This window comes from Heterocephalus glaber, unplaced genomic scaffold (assembly GCF_053883595.1).
Source record: "Heterocephalus glaber isolate CG9 unplaced genomic scaffold, H.glaber_assembly_v1.0 deba00001497, whole genome shotgun sequence".
Taxonomy (NCBI): Eukaryota; Metazoa; Chordata; class Mammalia; order Rodentia; family Bathyergidae; genus Heterocephalus; species Heterocephalus glaber.
The window spans coordinates 37,481,568-37,499,307 of record NW_028258320.1 but is presented as its reverse complement, the minus strand read 5'-3'; positions in this window follow the sequence as shown (position 1 = coordinate 37,499,307).

Below are 17,740 nucleotides of genomic sequence, written 5' to 3'. Positions count from 1 at the left end.
ATTAACCTCAACCCTTTTTTTCCATACATGAAAATAACTTGAAGGGATCTATGAACCTAAATAAGAAAGCCTAAAAGTATAAAATTTTAAGAAGAAATTATAAGGGAAAATATTTATGAATTCAGATTGACAAGAACTACCTAGGATACAAAAAATATGATGTATAAAAGAAAAATTTGATAAATGGGATTCCATCAAAATGTAGAACTTTAAATGACATCATTGAAATTAAAAGTAGTCCTTAAACAGACCATATTTACAATGCATATAACCTATGAGCAGAATATATAAAGAATTCTTAGAGCTCATTAATAGACAACCCAATTAAAAAGTAGACATAAGACGATAAATAGCCAGTATAGCACAAGGAATGGTGTGCAACTCTAGAATCAGAAACTACTAATCAGTACAATAACAACATTGAATTATACACTCATTAGGGAGACAAAGTTAAAAGTTTTAAAAGCCTTGTCATGAATTTTTCTTTTTGTTGGATTCTCCCCCTTTTTGTTTAGTTTGTCACGCCCAATGGATTCATTCTGCTGGGTTTCCTGGGGTTGTGATCCTCCTTGTCTTTTCCTAGCGTATCGTCTAAAATTTTTTGGAGTGCTGGTTTGATATTCATGAAGTTCCTGAGGTGCTCTTTATCATGAAAGTATCTTATTTCTCCATCCATTTTGAAAGATAGTTTTGCAGGGTACATCAATCTGGGTTGGAGGCTCTTTTCCTTTAGGGCTTGAAATACATCACTCCAAGCTCTTCTTGCCTTGAATGTTTGCATTGAGAAGTCTGCTGTGATTCTGATGGGCTTTCCTTTGTATGTGATTTGTTTCTTTTTTCTCACTGCTTGTAGAATTTTCTTCTTCTGTTGGATTTCTGGAATCCTAACTATTATATGCCTATGTGTAGATTTTTTTTTTGATTAAGGCTAGCTGGAGTCCTATATGCCTCACTTATGTGTATGTCAAATTCTTTTCCCCTGCTTGGGAAGTTTTCTGCCATCACTTCTGTGAACAGTTTTTTTATGTCATCTGCACTCTCTCCTCTTTCTTCATTGACTCCAATCAGTCTTATGTTATTCTTCTTTGCTTTGTCTAGCAGCTGCTGGATTGATTTTTCATGTTCCCTTACAATTTTAAAGCAATTTTACTTTTCCTCCTCACTAATTGTAATCTTATCTTCTATATGTGAAATTCTGTCCTCACATTGGTTCATCCTGCTGTGCAGACTTTCGATGGAGTTTTTAATCTCTTGGAAATCTGTTTGTATCTGTTTTATGGATTCCATTTGTTTCCTATGTTGGGATTCCATCATGTTCCTCAGATCCTCTATTTTTTTATCTGTGTCCTCTCTAGATTTATTAATCATGTCTTGCACCATGAGCAAAATCTTTGCTGTTATCTGAGTAATTATTTCTGATTTCATTTTTCCCAGATCCTCTTTTGTTGCCAGTTCAGAGAGTCTAGGGGGTTGAGTATCAGATTGCTCCATCTCGTTTCCCTTTGGGGTTGCTGTAGGTGATCTGGAAGTCTGTTTTTGAGGCTTGTTTATGTGTCTTCTCATTTCCACAGAGGTGGGGGGGTGCTTCTGGCACCCACGCGGCTCACCTTCTCTGCCCTAGGAGCTTGGGATGGCAGGGGGGAGCTTCCTTCTGGGTGCTGGGACCGTCTCAGCTTCTCTGCCTTAGGAGCTTGGGATGGTGGCGGGGGAGTTTCCTTCCAGGTGCTGGGACTGGCTGAGCTTCTCTGCCCTAGGAGCCTGGGATGGAGGCAGGGAGCTTCCTTCTGGGTCTACATTTTTTCTTTGAGCACCCATTTGGGGCATGGCCCAATATTTAGTCTTGCTTTCCATTTTTCTCTCTATTCAAGAATTTATAGCAACTGAGTCCCCTTCTCTGTGATTGAAAGTTCTTAAAAGAAGGGATCTGGTTAGCTTAACTAACTTAGGGTTCCCCTGGGAGCCAGATTACCTTATTCAGCACAAGCCATAGTGTGGGGCAAGTGGGGGCTCTCAAGTGTGCAAACATGACCACCCAAGCCACTCATTCAGGGCACAGTGGGGGTGAAGCTGTGGAAAATGGGTCTATTGTGTGCAGGTCTCCAGGAGAACAGGGGATGAATTGATAATGGTCCTTTGCAAATGTAACCCCACCATGGAAAAGAAAACTAAAAGTCATGTCTACATAGAAGGTATGTATTCCTGTGTCTTTTTAAAAAGCAATGTATAAATTCCTGGTTCTACGTTATGTCCAAGTCTTTTGGGAAACACATGCACCAGTGGTTTGTGCCTGTTTCGTGCTTGTTTTATTTTATTTGGCAGCAAAATGAAGATTGGTTTTCAAGTAAAAGCCCAGTTCTGTCCTTTATACATTTCATTAAGCATTATATACTGTTGCTGTCCTTTTTTCTAACAGTCACACCCAGGCATGCTTTGAAGACTCCTTTTGTGGGAATATTTTTGTTCACTTTTACATTATGACTTCTTGTATCTACAGAATAAATCTATTTGACATGAAATAGAGGATTTAGGGAAAATAAAAGTCCCATCCTAAGTCATTATTTATATAACTGAATTGATAAAATTGCTCCCTCTTAAAGCTGTTTAGAAAAAACTGCTGAGAAACCTAAAACTGAAGTATGTCTCTGGAGAGGAGAGAAAAGAGGAAGAGATTGTGGAGCCAAAAGCTTGAGTCAAGGTCTGCTCCTCATAAGCTGTGTGTCCTTAGGCAAGTCACCTAACCTTTCTGAACCTCAGCTGCTCCTCATCAGTCACATAGGGTGATCCTTCCTTGAGCTCAAGTCCATAAGTTTGTTTGAGAAACAAATAAAATTTTCCTCACAGTAAATTATTTTCATGATCAGAAAAGATGCTCTAAAAAGTGTAAAACTAATTAAAAATCCCTCCAAGGCCCAGGAAGCTGACTACAGCTTCATTTTTCTACATGACACTCTTCAACTGTCTGCTGGCCTTAGGAGTGGAAGAATCCATCAAGACCTTTTGTACTAACTCTGCCCTGCTCAGTTCCTCATAGTGTGTGGCCAGATCCTATTGTCTTTGTCTTCTCATTGGTTCTTGGATCAGTCCCTCCCAAGGTGGGTGTTCATCTTGCATGGTCATTTGAAAAATAAATCAGTAGTATATATTAGCACCTACTGTTCCTCAGGCATTGTGCTAAACCACTACTGTAGGATAGTAACAGTAATAAAACAACAACAACATTCCAGGTAGTCTTTTAAACACTAACATCAATGATGTCATTTGACACACATAGCAAAGCCAGAAGGTACGGGCTATTATTCTCCTGTTTTATAGATTAAGAATGGAGGAAGAGAGAGGTTAAGTAACTTGTCAGAGGGTGAACAGCCTCTTCATTGTGGAATCAGTCTGTGTATCCAAAAGATAACTAGAGCCTCCTTCCTGACTCCAGGGAGTTTATAATCCATCTACCAGGAGGTTTGTATATCACATCCCAGTAACCATAACACAGAATGACACATCCCAGTCCAGTTTTGTGGTTGGAGGGAACTCAGATGTGAGCTTGATTATTTCTGCTTATTTCTATTTGGAGGGCTTCAAAGAAAAGTTAACAGATATGTTGAACCTTAGGCATAGAGTCGAGCTGACCTCCCTTGATACTATCCCAGTGGGATTTTAGGCATGATCCTTGCCACAGGGTTCAATGGCCATGAAAGCCAACTTATCAGTGGATTAGAAGAAAAGAGGGGAAAAAAAATCCCAGCTGAGTGGTAAATGACTAAGTGCTTCATAATACCTCAAACTTTATCACTCAACTTTCCATCTATATGCATAAATTTGAGGCAGCTCATAAAACCTGAGACCTTGGTTTAACGATAGCAAATAAATCTCATTCCATATGCCTACCTCAACCACTGAGGGTAGCTGCTAGGACACTGGGTTTAGAAGGATTTCAAAGACTGTCAGCAATGTGCCATGATTGCTTAGTATTGTCTGAAACAGCCCCTGGACTGGGGAACTGCTGGCACACATGCAACATGTATGCTAGACAGAATCTGATCCAACGTGTTTGCTTTACAGAGGAAGAAAGAGCACTCCAAAATGGAAAGTTGCTCAAAATTACTCAGTAGGTTAGTGGCAGAGTTACCTGGTTTCCAGTGCTCTTTCCATAACCTCTCAGCTCCTATTAAGTGATAATTGGAGTTCAACAGGATCAGCAGCAAAAATGGGCAAGAAAATTACATTATGCTTATTGCAGTATTGTGTTGAGTGTATTTCATCTAATTCCTTGAAAGCTGCTGATGTATGTAATATAACTGTATTCATCAAAATATCTGATTATTCACAGCATTCCTTGACTTGGCATAGCAAATAACCATCCCCCAGGCAAGTAGCAATTTATTCTAAAGAGAAAAGAAGCCAGGTCAAGGGCTGCATTTTTTTGTGTGAAAGGCCAGTGACAAACATTTATGTCATGGTACTGTTTGCCAGGCTGACCTGGGCTCGTCAGTAAAATCTGACATACTAAAAGGCATTTGAAGGAATGATGGTTCTCTAAACAACAAGCTCAGCTAAGCTGAACCTCAGTGGCAAGATTTCATCATTTCTAAACATTCCTGAAGTATGAGCTAATCAAGATGTGAACCCTAAGGGAAAAGTGAGAATGAAAAGGTACAGAGAAAGAAGGAAAACCCTGCCAAGTTGGGCATCTGCATATCGAAAGGGTTGCTGGCCAAAAGGAGTGGAGTCCTTTGGTGGCAGCTGGTGCAGTTGGGGAAGCAATTAGAAATAAATGAACCATAGTGAAAAGAACCTGGACTTTTCACTACCATAGACCTTCAACTTAACCCTAACTCTACTACTTGCTAAGTGCTGAATCCAAACCCAGAGATTTCTTTACAATCTCTCTGGGCCTCAGTTTCCTCAGCATAAGAAAGAGGCAATAACACTTATCTTTCAGGATGGTATAAAACTTGAGTGAGATAATTATGTCAAACATTCATTCATAGTCACTTTCACTTAGTAGGTGCTTGACAAATGGTCAGGTCATGTAATTAATTAACATACTGGTTCAATATATTTTGCAGTGAAAACAATTCTAGGTCAGGAATGAGAAGATGTCCAGTTACCAGATTCTAGAGTTCTTTAGGCTCTTTTCAGGGATTCTTTCCAGGTCCTTGATGTCCTGAACAAAGAATTGGAGAAGACACACGGAAAATATAGCAAGGCTATACATTTACTACAGGTAGGAAAAGAAGTTCTCTGCAGACTGAAAGCAGGCTACTGAGAGAGAGTTCACTGGTGGCCAAAAGATTAGTAGCAGAGGTCTTTTGTAACCCTCATTCTCAGGCTGATGTCTTATAAACCTGCTTGATTTTGAGCCAGAAGAATTGAAGATAGCACTTCCTGATTTGTCCCAGGTGCAGGGATTGGAAATTTGTTTTGCACATGTATCCTGGATCCCCATGATTGACAGGTCACGCCCACTTGCTCATCAGTTAGCTGCACCCTAATGTCCTGCCTCACTCCCTGAGTTCTGGTTCTCACTCTGTTACTACTGCATTGGGACCTTGGACCCTCTACTTTGTTCATAGTAAGCATCAAATCAACATTTACAGAATGAAGGAATAAATGAATAAGACAATCCAAGAAGGATTTTTACACAAACTTCTTGGGACTCAGTTTTCTCATTTATCTAAAGAAGACTGATTTCTCAGTTCCTTTTTAACAGAATATTCTTTTGGCATCTATAGTTCAAACAGCTAAAAGTATCCACTATGCTTTGAGCACTGTCCTCAACGTGAGACTAAAAATGTCAGGAAAATTGAGAAGACACAGCCCTTGAGCTCAACAGTCCCTGGACTAAATCACACATGAAACCCACACAGAAATCCCATAAGCTCCTACTAAGTGGACCTACTAGTAGATCAAATTCAGATTTGGAAATTGCAAAGATCAGATATGCTGTCTTTTCCAAGAAAGGAAAGCAATTTTAAAACAAAGGCTATCCAAAGGTGAAAATGAAACCGGAGAACACTACCAGCCTGTGCTCATTCATATGAACTGTTATCACCAGCACTGTCCTCTTTCTGAACTTTCAACCCATTCCAATGTGAATCAGGGTCTTCTAATTAGAGTGCTTATGCTGCTTGGCTATCACGAAAGTCAGAATCCTCCATCCACTGTTGGCCTGCTGTGCAATCTCCAGGTGGACCCCAGTTTGTGCAGCAGGAAAGGAATGGCAAGGAGGATGTCCTAAATTTAAGTTAGAGACTTTTCCCAGCTTCCTATTCCCTGAAGAGATGCCCAGAAGAGAGCAAAGATGTCAAGAGCAGAGAGACAGTAATACTCATAGGATGAGTTCAAAAGGAAATAGCACAAGCTGGAAATAATTGATGCATCTTTAATGCTTTAAATATGCCTGCCTTTGTTTATTTTTTTAATCTCAACAAGTCACAGGCACTGAATGGTAAATCAGATTTGTGTTTCCCACTCTTTTGATACTTCCGCTTAAGAGGAGCTTTTACATGGCTTTTAAAGATAAAACTTCAGAAAGCTCTAACTCTATGCCCAGGAAGCAGGAAAAGCAGCTACTTGAATGTGGCTGATCAGCCCTCTTCACAAATGAGGAAGGAACCTCAAAGTACATTGAAGTAGGAATCAGGCAGATAAATTGTCTAGGAGCTGAGAAAAGCAAGAAGTCATGAGACTAGAGAAGGAAAAGGGTCCCATTTGTAATTAACACAAGTGTCAACCAGAAATCAGTGTAGGTTTCTAAGCAAAGGATGGGCATTGGGAAAATTCTGTTGATGAAAGATCCTTCTAGTATTTATTCTTGCCACAGATTAGAATACGTAGACTTACTAATAGATCAAATTCAGATTTGGAAATAACAGAGTATGTTGTCCATTTTTCTAATGTACGCTTTACTCAAATGTCAAGAATATTTTTAGTGCTATCCAATATGCAATGCCACTTTGGTTTATGAACTTAATTTGTTTTACAGTTTGGGAGAAGATGGCTGGGATTGGGTTTGTCTGAGTAGATGGCTGTGGTCATGTTTGTCACCTGATGTGGAGTTTGTAAACAGAAACAAAATTTTGCCTAACACTTTTGTTTGCAGATGTTCATGAACAGAGGTATTATTGTACTTAATTGTGTATTCATATACTCAAAAAAATAATTATTAAATACCTACTATGTGTTCATTCCTCTGAGAGATACAGAGAGGAAGAAATTGTTGGGCTCATCAGAATAACTATATAAAAATGCAATAAAAAATGAAAGAAAAAAGGACATAGTTTACTGCCAAGGAGTAGGGCAGATACTACATGTTATTTGCAATTTGTTGAAGAATTGCCTAAGAGCTAACAATGTCTGGATAAAGCAGGTGGAAGGAAGTTGGGGCTGGTGCAAAGATTCTAATCCAGGCCAGGGGATGAGGCTGGCAACAATTTGGAGGGAGACATGAGAAGGGTATTTGAGGACTTGTCTGAGACAGAAGTTTTCAAATGGTCCCCTGGAAACAAAGAGAGTGTCTTTAAGATCTTTGAGACTGAGCTCACCACTTTAATGACAAGGTAAAAAAAGGAATCTGGCCACAGTGTTTGGGGTGGGTTGGAGATAGGAGAACTGAGGAAGGAGAGATCAGTTGGTGAATAAACCAAAGTGAAGAAATAGGCCTGAGAGGGTGGGTCAGGCAAAGCCTATCATAGCACCAAGCTCCCTCTGGCCCTTTGAACCCTTCCAGCGCTCAGCCTGCTGTTCAAGTTGTCCAAAGAGCAAACACCAGGCACCAAATCCCTGCTTGTGCCAGGAAATGAATACTTTTGGTGCCTAAGAGAAGCCTGGAGAATGGAACAAAACCTCGGCAAAGTGTGCTTTCCATCTGCAGCCCACATCCCCGGCAGCCAGCCCACCATTGTGGAAAAGGGGTATTAATGAGACACAGACGTCCAAGGCCTAGTCTTATATTATTCATTTTTCTTGGAAATGTCTGAGGTTCTGTGATCCCTCTCTAATCCCATATGCCATACTTAGTTTATATTTTGACAGGCCCAGCCAGAGCTTTTTGCTTTGGCCAGCATCCAGTTCCTTCAGTCCGTGCTGAGGACAGGCCCAGCAGTCTGGCAGGATGCCATTTCCAGGTGGCACCAGCCAGACCCAGGAGCCCAGTTTTCTGGCACTAACCATAGAACAGGAAACCAGAAGTGGGGGGATCTTTTAATTTTTTTCTTGCTCTTTTTTTTTTTTAATTTAAAGGCAACAAGAGTTTTTCTGGGGTATCAAACTAAATTAAATTTCTGAGTTCAGAAAAGTCATGATTTTTATTTGTCCTGTAAGTATTCTAATCCCAGAGATTCTCCACAATAAATTTCTCTTTCTAGCTGAGACTCTGTGCTTCATTTTCCTGAATAATCTGTCATTTATTCTGTTACTCAGTAACCTGCACCCAAGATTCCCTGCTGTGAACCAGAAGTGTCTTGGCTTTTTATTTCAGATGGCATTCCCAGAGTGAGAATCACTTTCTGCTCCTGAGAAGACAAGGTGTTTCTTTGGGGCTTTTGGTTTATCTTCCTTCTTTGTTAAAAATAGTGAGTAAAAACCACTCACTTACCCAACTAATGAAAAAATGATTTCTGAAAAATATACCAGCTCAACCTTTCCAGAGGCCCTCTGCTTCAGTCAGGCATTATGTCGCTGCTGTTCCTGACTGTCCTGTACTGTTTGATGTAGTTTGCTGCTCTGTCCTTGTTTACTAGTATCTAATTACAGCGGGTGTTATCTCCCAATGATACCTTTTGAGAGTGCTACCCAGCAGGGAATAGCACAGTATTACCCTTAGAAGTGTTTTGAAAATAGCCACCCCAAATCAGTCTGTTTCTCCTGTGGCTTGATCCTGCTCTCTCCCAGCAAGCCCTCCCTGTATGGGGGTACACTCTCTCATCATAGTTACTGTAGCCCCTAGGCCTGCTGGTCTGTCAGAATGTACATGGCCCCCTCGATTACCCTAACCGATGCCTGGACAGCAGCCCCAAGGCCACATCCTTTCTCTGTTTCCTCACATCAGTGGATGCCCAGAGATAACAGAAGTTTGAACTTAGACTTACTTCCAGATGGAACACTGAGTTCTCAAAAAAGGATGGTGTTGTCTTGGTTTTTGTTTGCTTGAGAGGCATAGTATAGAGAAATGAGCCCTACAACCATTTCCAACTCATTTCAGTCATTATCCTTAATATTTTCTTTCTTAAACATGACCAAGTAATGAACAAGTAGCAAGAAATCATGGATGGTTCACGTGTGTAAAAGCTGACAGGTAATAAAAGATCTAAATATGAGAAATAACAGCATATAGTCTGTCTGATACACAAAATGGCTGCCTAGTCCTTCAAAGGGTGATCATGGTCACCCTGTATCCAATCTGAGTGAGGCTCCTCTCCAGAGTTGGGCCAGTGAAAAGGATTTATGTTCCATAAACTTAGAGATTAAGTCTGTCAGTTGATAGGACCTAAACAAAATTATAAACTTTGAAATTAGACAGACTTGGATTTAAATCCTACAGTCTGTAATTTATCACCACTCACTACCTGAAGTCTCAGCCTCATTGAGCTGTGTGAGCCCCTCAGCCTATCTTCTTAGCCTCTTTTTCCTCATCTTGAAATGTGACTGGAAATGACTATCTCAATAATGCTGTCGAGGAAATTCAATGAAATTATAAACCTGAGTAATCACTAGCACAGTGTAAGCACTTAATAATTGGTAACCATTGTTATTATAATTAATAACATTAATTGTAATGCAGTTAGCATAATTAGCAATGATAATTATTATAAAAACCAGAGGTAGCAGGAGTTTAGGCACTCCTGTTTAAATTTTACATGTGGTATAACTAGAACTTTAGTCCTTCCAATAACATTAAGAAAAAAATGCAACAGATAGGCCTCAATGCCCTCTTAGAAAGAAATGGAAGAAGTATGTTTGGTTAATTTTGTTGAGTCCAGTACAAAGTACCCTTAATAAACTAAAAATTTGAAGGACTTAGAAGATTTTGCACACTAATTTCTGCTTAATTTCAAGTTCCATGTAAGATAATACTGACAGACCTTTTTTTAAAATTTTTGTAAAATTTCTACTAGTACATGTTTGCAATAATAATACTTACATTTCTTATATGGAGTTGGTACATGTGTATAACATGGCTTAATTTCTTTTTTAATACCTTTTCTTTCCTTCCCTCTCTCTCCCTCTATCTCTTGATCCCCTTCCTCTTTAAGAAAGATCTACCTCCCTACTTCCTATTATCTAACTTTTATTTCTCTCTTTCATGGTAATTTGGGGTTCCAGTATAAAAGAAACCATGCAATATTTAAGCTTGTGTGTCTGATTTACTTCACTTAACAGTTGAATTATATAAACTTCACAAAAATATCAAAGCTAATACAAGACATTTCGTTCATGTGTTCAGCTTCCAAGATGAATATATTACCTTTTTAAAAGAAGAATTTTGAAAATGTACTCTGGAACACACCATTTTAAAAGTATGAAATAAAGTGGAAAGAAAACTGAAGATAGAGGTGAAGGTAAAAACTGAACAAAACAATGCTGCAGTAACACAACAGGAAAAACAAAAACAAAGTACACAAATGAATGTAAAAATACGGCATATATATATAGTTTTATGACTCACTGAAACCTGATAAATGCATTTCAAATGATTTAACAAGGCCAGATTTCCCTTCAACCCAAGCCCGAGTACTTTAATGGGGAAAAAAAGAGAAAAGGGAGGCATATTTGGCCACATGATATTGTAGCAAAAAAACAGCTGAGTTGAGTGTCTCTTCTATTTTTTTTTCTCTCCATGTTTAGAGCTCTTTGACTTGGTGCTTTTCCCTAGCTCCCACCCCCCAGCCACAGTGATTACTTCAGAGAAATTTATGTGAAAATTCTGGTTGGTAATGGCCTGGTTCACAGTTTGGTAAACACCATGGGGAGAGAAACTAGGATTTTTGGACAGGACCTGACAATTAGAAGATGTGCTGCTACTACTGCCCAAGAATAATTAGGCTGAAGCCAACAATAGCAGAAAGCAGAAACAAGAAATGGAGAGAAACTGAGTCCTGATAATCCCATTGAGCATTGAACCCAGCTGTGCCTAACCCTGCTTTTTGAAGTTTATGTAAACCAATGAATTCCATCCTTCTTCAACCCAGTTTGGGTTAGGATTTTGTTACTTGCAAATTAAAGTGACTTAATGATATAAAGATCCAGTATCAAAAATAAAGAAATAAAATAAAGGAAAATCTAACTGTAAACCGAGTGTGGTGGCACATGCCTGTAATCCTGGCCCTCTGGGAGATTGACCCAGGAGGATCATGAGTTCAAACTCAGCCTGGGCAAGCAATTTAGTAAGACCCCCATCTCAAAATAAAAAATAAAGGACTGGGGATGTAGTGCAATGCGAAGACCCTGGATTCAATACCCAGGACTGAAAAACAAAATAAGACAAACAAACAAAACTAACTTTAAACTAGGCACAAAGAAACCAGGAGTTCTATGATCACTGTTAGAGTAAGGCCCACACCAGCCTATTGAGCCTAGAAATTTCTACAGATTATTTCACAGAATAATGACAAACCTTCACATAAAAAATAATTAAACAAAAAAGCATCCAACTCACACCATGTGGTCATATGTAGTCAAGTGGGGAGTTTCAAGGAAGAAAACAGAAAAAGTGTTTGAATTCAAGATGGTGGCTCTGGAGGGAAGATGGAGAAAGACTTGAGAGGTCTTTTCAAGAAATTTGCTGGGGAAGCAGATGTTTTACATGTGCCCTCATGGGGAAAAGCAATAGGGTAGCTCACAAATGTTGAATAAGGATACTTGCAATAACTGAATTATGTAAAGCTTCTGTGACTTCTTATTTGAGAAGTTTTCCCAAACTTAGGAAGAAGCCCTCAGGGCCTGAAATAAAGGGGTGTGATTCTTCTAGCATACAAGCAGAAAGAACTCAGACAAACAAGGAATTGTAGTTTTATGAAACAGGGACTGTACAAAGCAGATGCATTAGAAATTTGGAACCAGCTTAGGACAGTGTATTGTTTGTTCAATTCCTGGTAGAAATCTTACCCTTCAAATTATTTTTAATCTTATGTGGCAATATATTTGCTAGAAAAGGGCTTTGATGAAATGTTAGCATAAAAATCACTTAAAACAAGCACAGTTGAGAAGAATCTTGGGAGTCAGAAACTTCTCTCCCCAGCCACAGTTAGTGCAGAACCTATTCCAGGCGGGGTGGAGTGCGGGGTGATGGCTGGCTAAGAGCTGGGGAGACAACAGGAGCAAAAGCTCACATTCTTCTTTACATGAAGAGCTCTGCACTAGGACCTACATTCTTCTGAAGTATGTATTTGAAGGGTCTGGCACTACTTAGTTTTGCTTCTACTGGGTAAACATCAGGAACTGTTTAAAAAACAGGACAGGATTAACTCAGACCAGAACAGAGTCAAATACCAAGGTCTGAGTCTTTGGGCAGGGCATTTGCCAACTACAGAAGGCCAGCATTCCACCTGGGAATCAAAGGAAATCATTCTACATCTGAGTTCCCTCCCATGCCATAGATGGTTTATGTGGCTACCATATCCTAAAGCTGTGCTTATAGTAGGGAAGCGTTTCTAGTAGTCCTCATTTCATGTGGCAAACAGGAGAAGTCTGTCTCTGTGTTGAAAAATATGATCTCTAAAATGAAATGGGCAGTTCAGTTAAAAACTGAGAATCAATTCTAGAACAGTCCACAGAAGATGGCAGGCACTTAATAAGTACATGAATGAATAAAAGCATGAGCAAATTAAGGAGTCATTTAAAATCAGACCTAAAAAATAACCACCTGGAGGACTTTTAGAACTGAGATCAGATCACAGTCAGTCAAGAGGACAAGTATTCATGGTACACCCACTTGCACGAGATGAAGTGGGAAATGCTAAGGGGAGATGATACAAGTATGTATTGATCTGGCTTCTGCTCACATTGCTTGGGAAGAGAAGAATGTCATGAAGACATGAACTGACATTGTAAATTAGTACTACTAATGAAATAAGGGGCACAGAGAAAACATTTTAAAAGGTTCTGGGGGTTGACTGTCAAAGAAAGCTACACGTGGAGTTGACATTAATATGGGTAATTAGGGTTGGTGACTACAAACTAGGCTCGCCTGGTAGGGAGTGTATGATGTGAATGTAATAATGTGACATATTTGGGGCCAGATTGACATCCAAATATCTCTAATCCTTCCATATCTCTTGGAATTTCTGCCATGCTCCTGGTTCATACCATTATGTCCATCACCCCTAAATTGAAGCCTCCAGCTGGATTTCCAGTTCTTTATGTTTACTTTTATGATTTCCCTGTCCTCAAGGCAACAAGAGTGATATTTTATATTATTTATTTTATTTTATTTTATTTTTTGAGATAGGGTCTCATTTTGAAGTTCATTTTGGCCTTGAACTCTTGCAATCTTCCTCCCTCGGCCTCCCAAATGCTGGATTTACAAGCATGTGGCACCATACCTGACTCTAAGAGTGGTATTTTTAAAAGGCAAATCTCATCAGTGTCCTCCCTTGCTTAAAGCCCTACAATAGTCCTAACTCCTAAGACTCAAATCCAGCTGGATCTGACCCTTCTTTTCTTCCTCTAATCTTCACTTTTCTAGGTCTATCTCTGAGCTCCAGATATTTTGACCTTCCTTCAATTCCCTTTGTGGTATGACTTCACACATTATCACATCCAGCAGGAAAACTTTTCCTGTGCTTTTCACTTGACAACTCCTGTTCCCAGGTCAGATTTCAGCCTCAGTATCACTTTCTTTGCAAAGTGTTCCAGGACTTCAGACTCTGGGCCAATACTCCCCTGGAGTCTCTCATAGCACCCTGTGGTTCCTGCTCAGAGAGCTTGTGGCACTGTATAACTTAATGTTCTGCCAGACTGTAAGCTTTGTAAAGAGAGAAACTAGGCTTGTCTGCATCACATTCTGTTCTCAGCACAAAGTACAATACCTGTGATCATGGTATTATATATGCATTATGAAAATGTCACAGCAAAACCTATGAAATTGTACAATTCATATATGTTAGCAAAAAAAATAAAGAATTGAACAGTCCCTCCCGAAAGTACAATGCCCTGCACTTATCTGATGCTCAATAAAGTTTTGTTGAATAAGTTGATGAATGGATGTTGTACAAATAAAGGAACTGAGGCTTGTGGAAGATTTTAAATGATAGGCTGAACATTCTGAATTTCATCTTGAAAGCATCTATTGATTAAACAATTTTGACAAATCATGAGACAACGAAACATATTCAAAAAAAGGATAGATATAACTAATTTTCTTTTGTTTCAGTTTGGTTTTTGAGACAGAGTCTTGCTATGTAGTTCAGGCTTGCCTTGAACTCACTATGTTTCCCAATATGGCCTCTAACTTGCGGCAGTCCCCCTGCCTCAGTTTCCTGAGTACCGGGATTGAAGGCGCGTGCCACCATGCCTAGCAATAGATATAACTGATTTTATATGAAGGGAAATTTGAAGGAAAAAAGGAAACAAAGTTTCATTTCATAAAAGAAAGAGTTTGAAAGAGGAGATGTGAAATCAAGCAAACAGTCTAGAAATACTTAAAGAATATATGAATAATTGAAGGTTTTTAAGATTAAGTTCAACCCCAAATTGGTCATCAGAACCAAGAGCAGGCTGTCCTCCTCAGTGCCAAATATAGCCCCAGACAGGCTCACACAGCAACAGGGACCACCAACTCCCACAGGCAATTTGGCAGTGACACTTTCCACATTGCTTTGATCTGGGACAAGATACGATGAAGATTCTCAGTTGAGTAGAGAAGATGGACATGCTCAAGTTTGACTCCACTGGCAACTGAGTGCAAATAAGCAAGCTGGTCCTCTACATACCATATCTGCAAGGCTGAGCTGGCCCCTACTGACAAGATTAAAAGGTAAAAAGAAAAATGTAAATATTACAACTGTTCTATTATTTTGTATCTGGTAAGTATCATGGAAGGGAAGGTGGGACAAAAGGCCCAGGCAGCTTGCAAATGATGGAAAAGTCAAAACAGTCCCACCAGCTATCATGAGTTGCCTCCAAAAATACATTGACCTAAGTGATTCCCAAGACTTGCTCTGCATTGAGTCAAATGTTGTTTGGGTTATAATATTAAGCTAGGAATAACTTGGCCCGCACTATTAAGATTATTAGAAGAGTAGAAAATTGCACAACTGAACATTTTCTTACTCTTCTTAGCCTGAGGGTCATAATTTGTAAAGATCACTGTGCTGGCTCGGATACTGATTATTTACTAAGCGTTGACAGCTTCTTCAACTTCGAACAAGATGGAAAAGAAGTCTCAGTTCCTCCCAGAGGAGTGATATATAAGTTAGGCAGACAAAGTCTCCAACATAGACAATGTGTGACTGTAATGACAGGGAGATTTTTAGAAACAAAAATACCAGAACTTACTGTTCAACAGACCTGTTCTGCTAATCGACCACCTCAAGGCATGGTACAATTATTTCAGAGATAGGTCTATTGCTCAAACATTTTTGGAAGTTGTCTTTAGACTTTGAGAAGTAATGTGGTGTAGTAAAACAAGCATAAATTTAAATTCTGACCACTACCAGCTGCATGACCATACGCAAGTTTCCTAATAAATCAGCTCCTCATACTTTTTCTCCTTTAAAATGGAGATAAGATTTGAAGATCAATGAGACTATGCTTAAAAGTGACAGTCTTAGAGGTGATTTGTGACAAGTGACAGCCATTACTACTCGTGTCATCTAAGTACAGTTTTATGCCTGTGGGATAAAATCAGAATTGTTAGGGTAATCATAGAATTGTTTGACCAATAGCAGAATTACCTAGCTTAAATACCTCTGTAGTCATCTACTTTAATCCCTGTATAAGTTTCTCAGGATTTCCATAACCGAGTACCACATTTTGGACAGTCTAAACAACCACATCTTAAATAATTTCATCTACAAAGACCATATTTCCATTTAGACATGAATTCTGGGAACACTACTCAAGACTGAACAGTCTCCAAAATCAAATTGAAAGGACAAATATTCTTTTCATTCATTTAAAAATCACCCAATTCAAGTTTTATAAAAACTAGCCCCCAAGAAAGAAAGAAGGAAGGAAGGAAAGAAAAGAAAGAAAGAAAGAAAGAAAGAAAGAAAGAAAGAAAGAAAGAAAGAAAGAAAGAAAGAAAAAGAAAGAAAGAAAGAAGGAAAAAGAAAGAAAGAAAAAAGAGATATGCTTCAGGTGATGGCATTTGGCATCTTTACTGGAAAATATGACTTGGCCATTGTGATTATTTTAAGCCCATCATATATAAGTCTGTGTGTACATCCTCGTGACTTTTCAAAGTTAAATCATTTTCAGTTAAATCATTCTTTTGTCTCACCATTGAACATGGAATGGAGGGTGTGCTCACGTATGGCTATGCTTACCAACTGACATTCATCTCAAGGAGAGTAGAAAAGTTATTCTACCAATGGAAATTTTTACCAGATTTTGGGGCACTGGAGTCTCTTCTGGGGGTGGTTTCTAGGTTCGTTCTGACCTGAGAAAAGAATTGGTCAAGACAAGAGCAAAGTTTTATTAAAGGTAGAAAAAGAAACAGACTCTGTAGAACAAGTTAAAAGTAGAAAAAGAAGTACAACCTACAGTGTGAGGGTGGACCACCATGCAAGAGGAAACACAGTAGCAAAAACTCAATGTGGACCGTCGTTTTTGTATCACCTACTCCTCAGGCTGATAGCAGGTCCAGGCCATTCTATCAAAAATCTGCTCAAGTTCTCCCAAGAAGTCCATGTTCAGGGCTTTGGGAACTGCTCTGTGCATGTGTTCTTGAATTCTCTATTTAACAGATCATACCTACTTCCCCAACTGTCTTTGCCACGCCCTAATCTCCTGTCTTACTATGATAATAATCAAGAAGTGGAGTCTTCTTCTAAATGTGATCTGGCTAGACACTATTGAAGCTGAGTTATCACTCTTTCATTTCCACTCTCTAACCTTTGTGTACTTATACAGTTTACATTTGCAGGAATATCACAAATTTTTTGTTGTCTTTCTTTCCTTCCTTCTCTCTCTCTCTCTCTTTCTTTCTTTCTTTCTCTCCTTCTTTCTTTCTTTCTTTCTTTCACAGAATCTTGCTGTGTAACCCAGGTTGGCCTTAAATTCCTGGCGATCCTCCTGCCTCAGCCTCGCAAGTGTCATGTCACACTACACCTGGCCACAAATATCTATAGATGATTATACTTCTTTTGATGCAAATAGAAAGCTCAGAATGTTTTTTACTCTCAGGTGAAATCATTCCACTGAAGAAGGCAGATTTTGGATGGTGGCAGATTCTAAGAAGTCTGGAATTACTACAGAGCTTTAATTTTCAAATGGTGGGATTTTTTTCCATAGCTAACATTGTAAAACCATCTCTTGAAAAAGATGGAAGGAAAAATAAGGACATAAGGACTTGAACTCAGGCTCCTTAACAAATGAATACCTGAAGATGGCAGAGGCCAGAGACTGTACAGAAGGTAAAGCTCAGGAGTGAACTAAAACCTGAGGGGAAGAAAATGGTCTCTTGAGGAAGGGTTATAGAATTAATTCCCCTTCAGAGAAATGGGAAGCACTCAAGTTGCTGAGAGTTTTTAATCACTTGGCAATGCTGATACTTGCTGGTCTAGACAAAAATCTGAGCCTC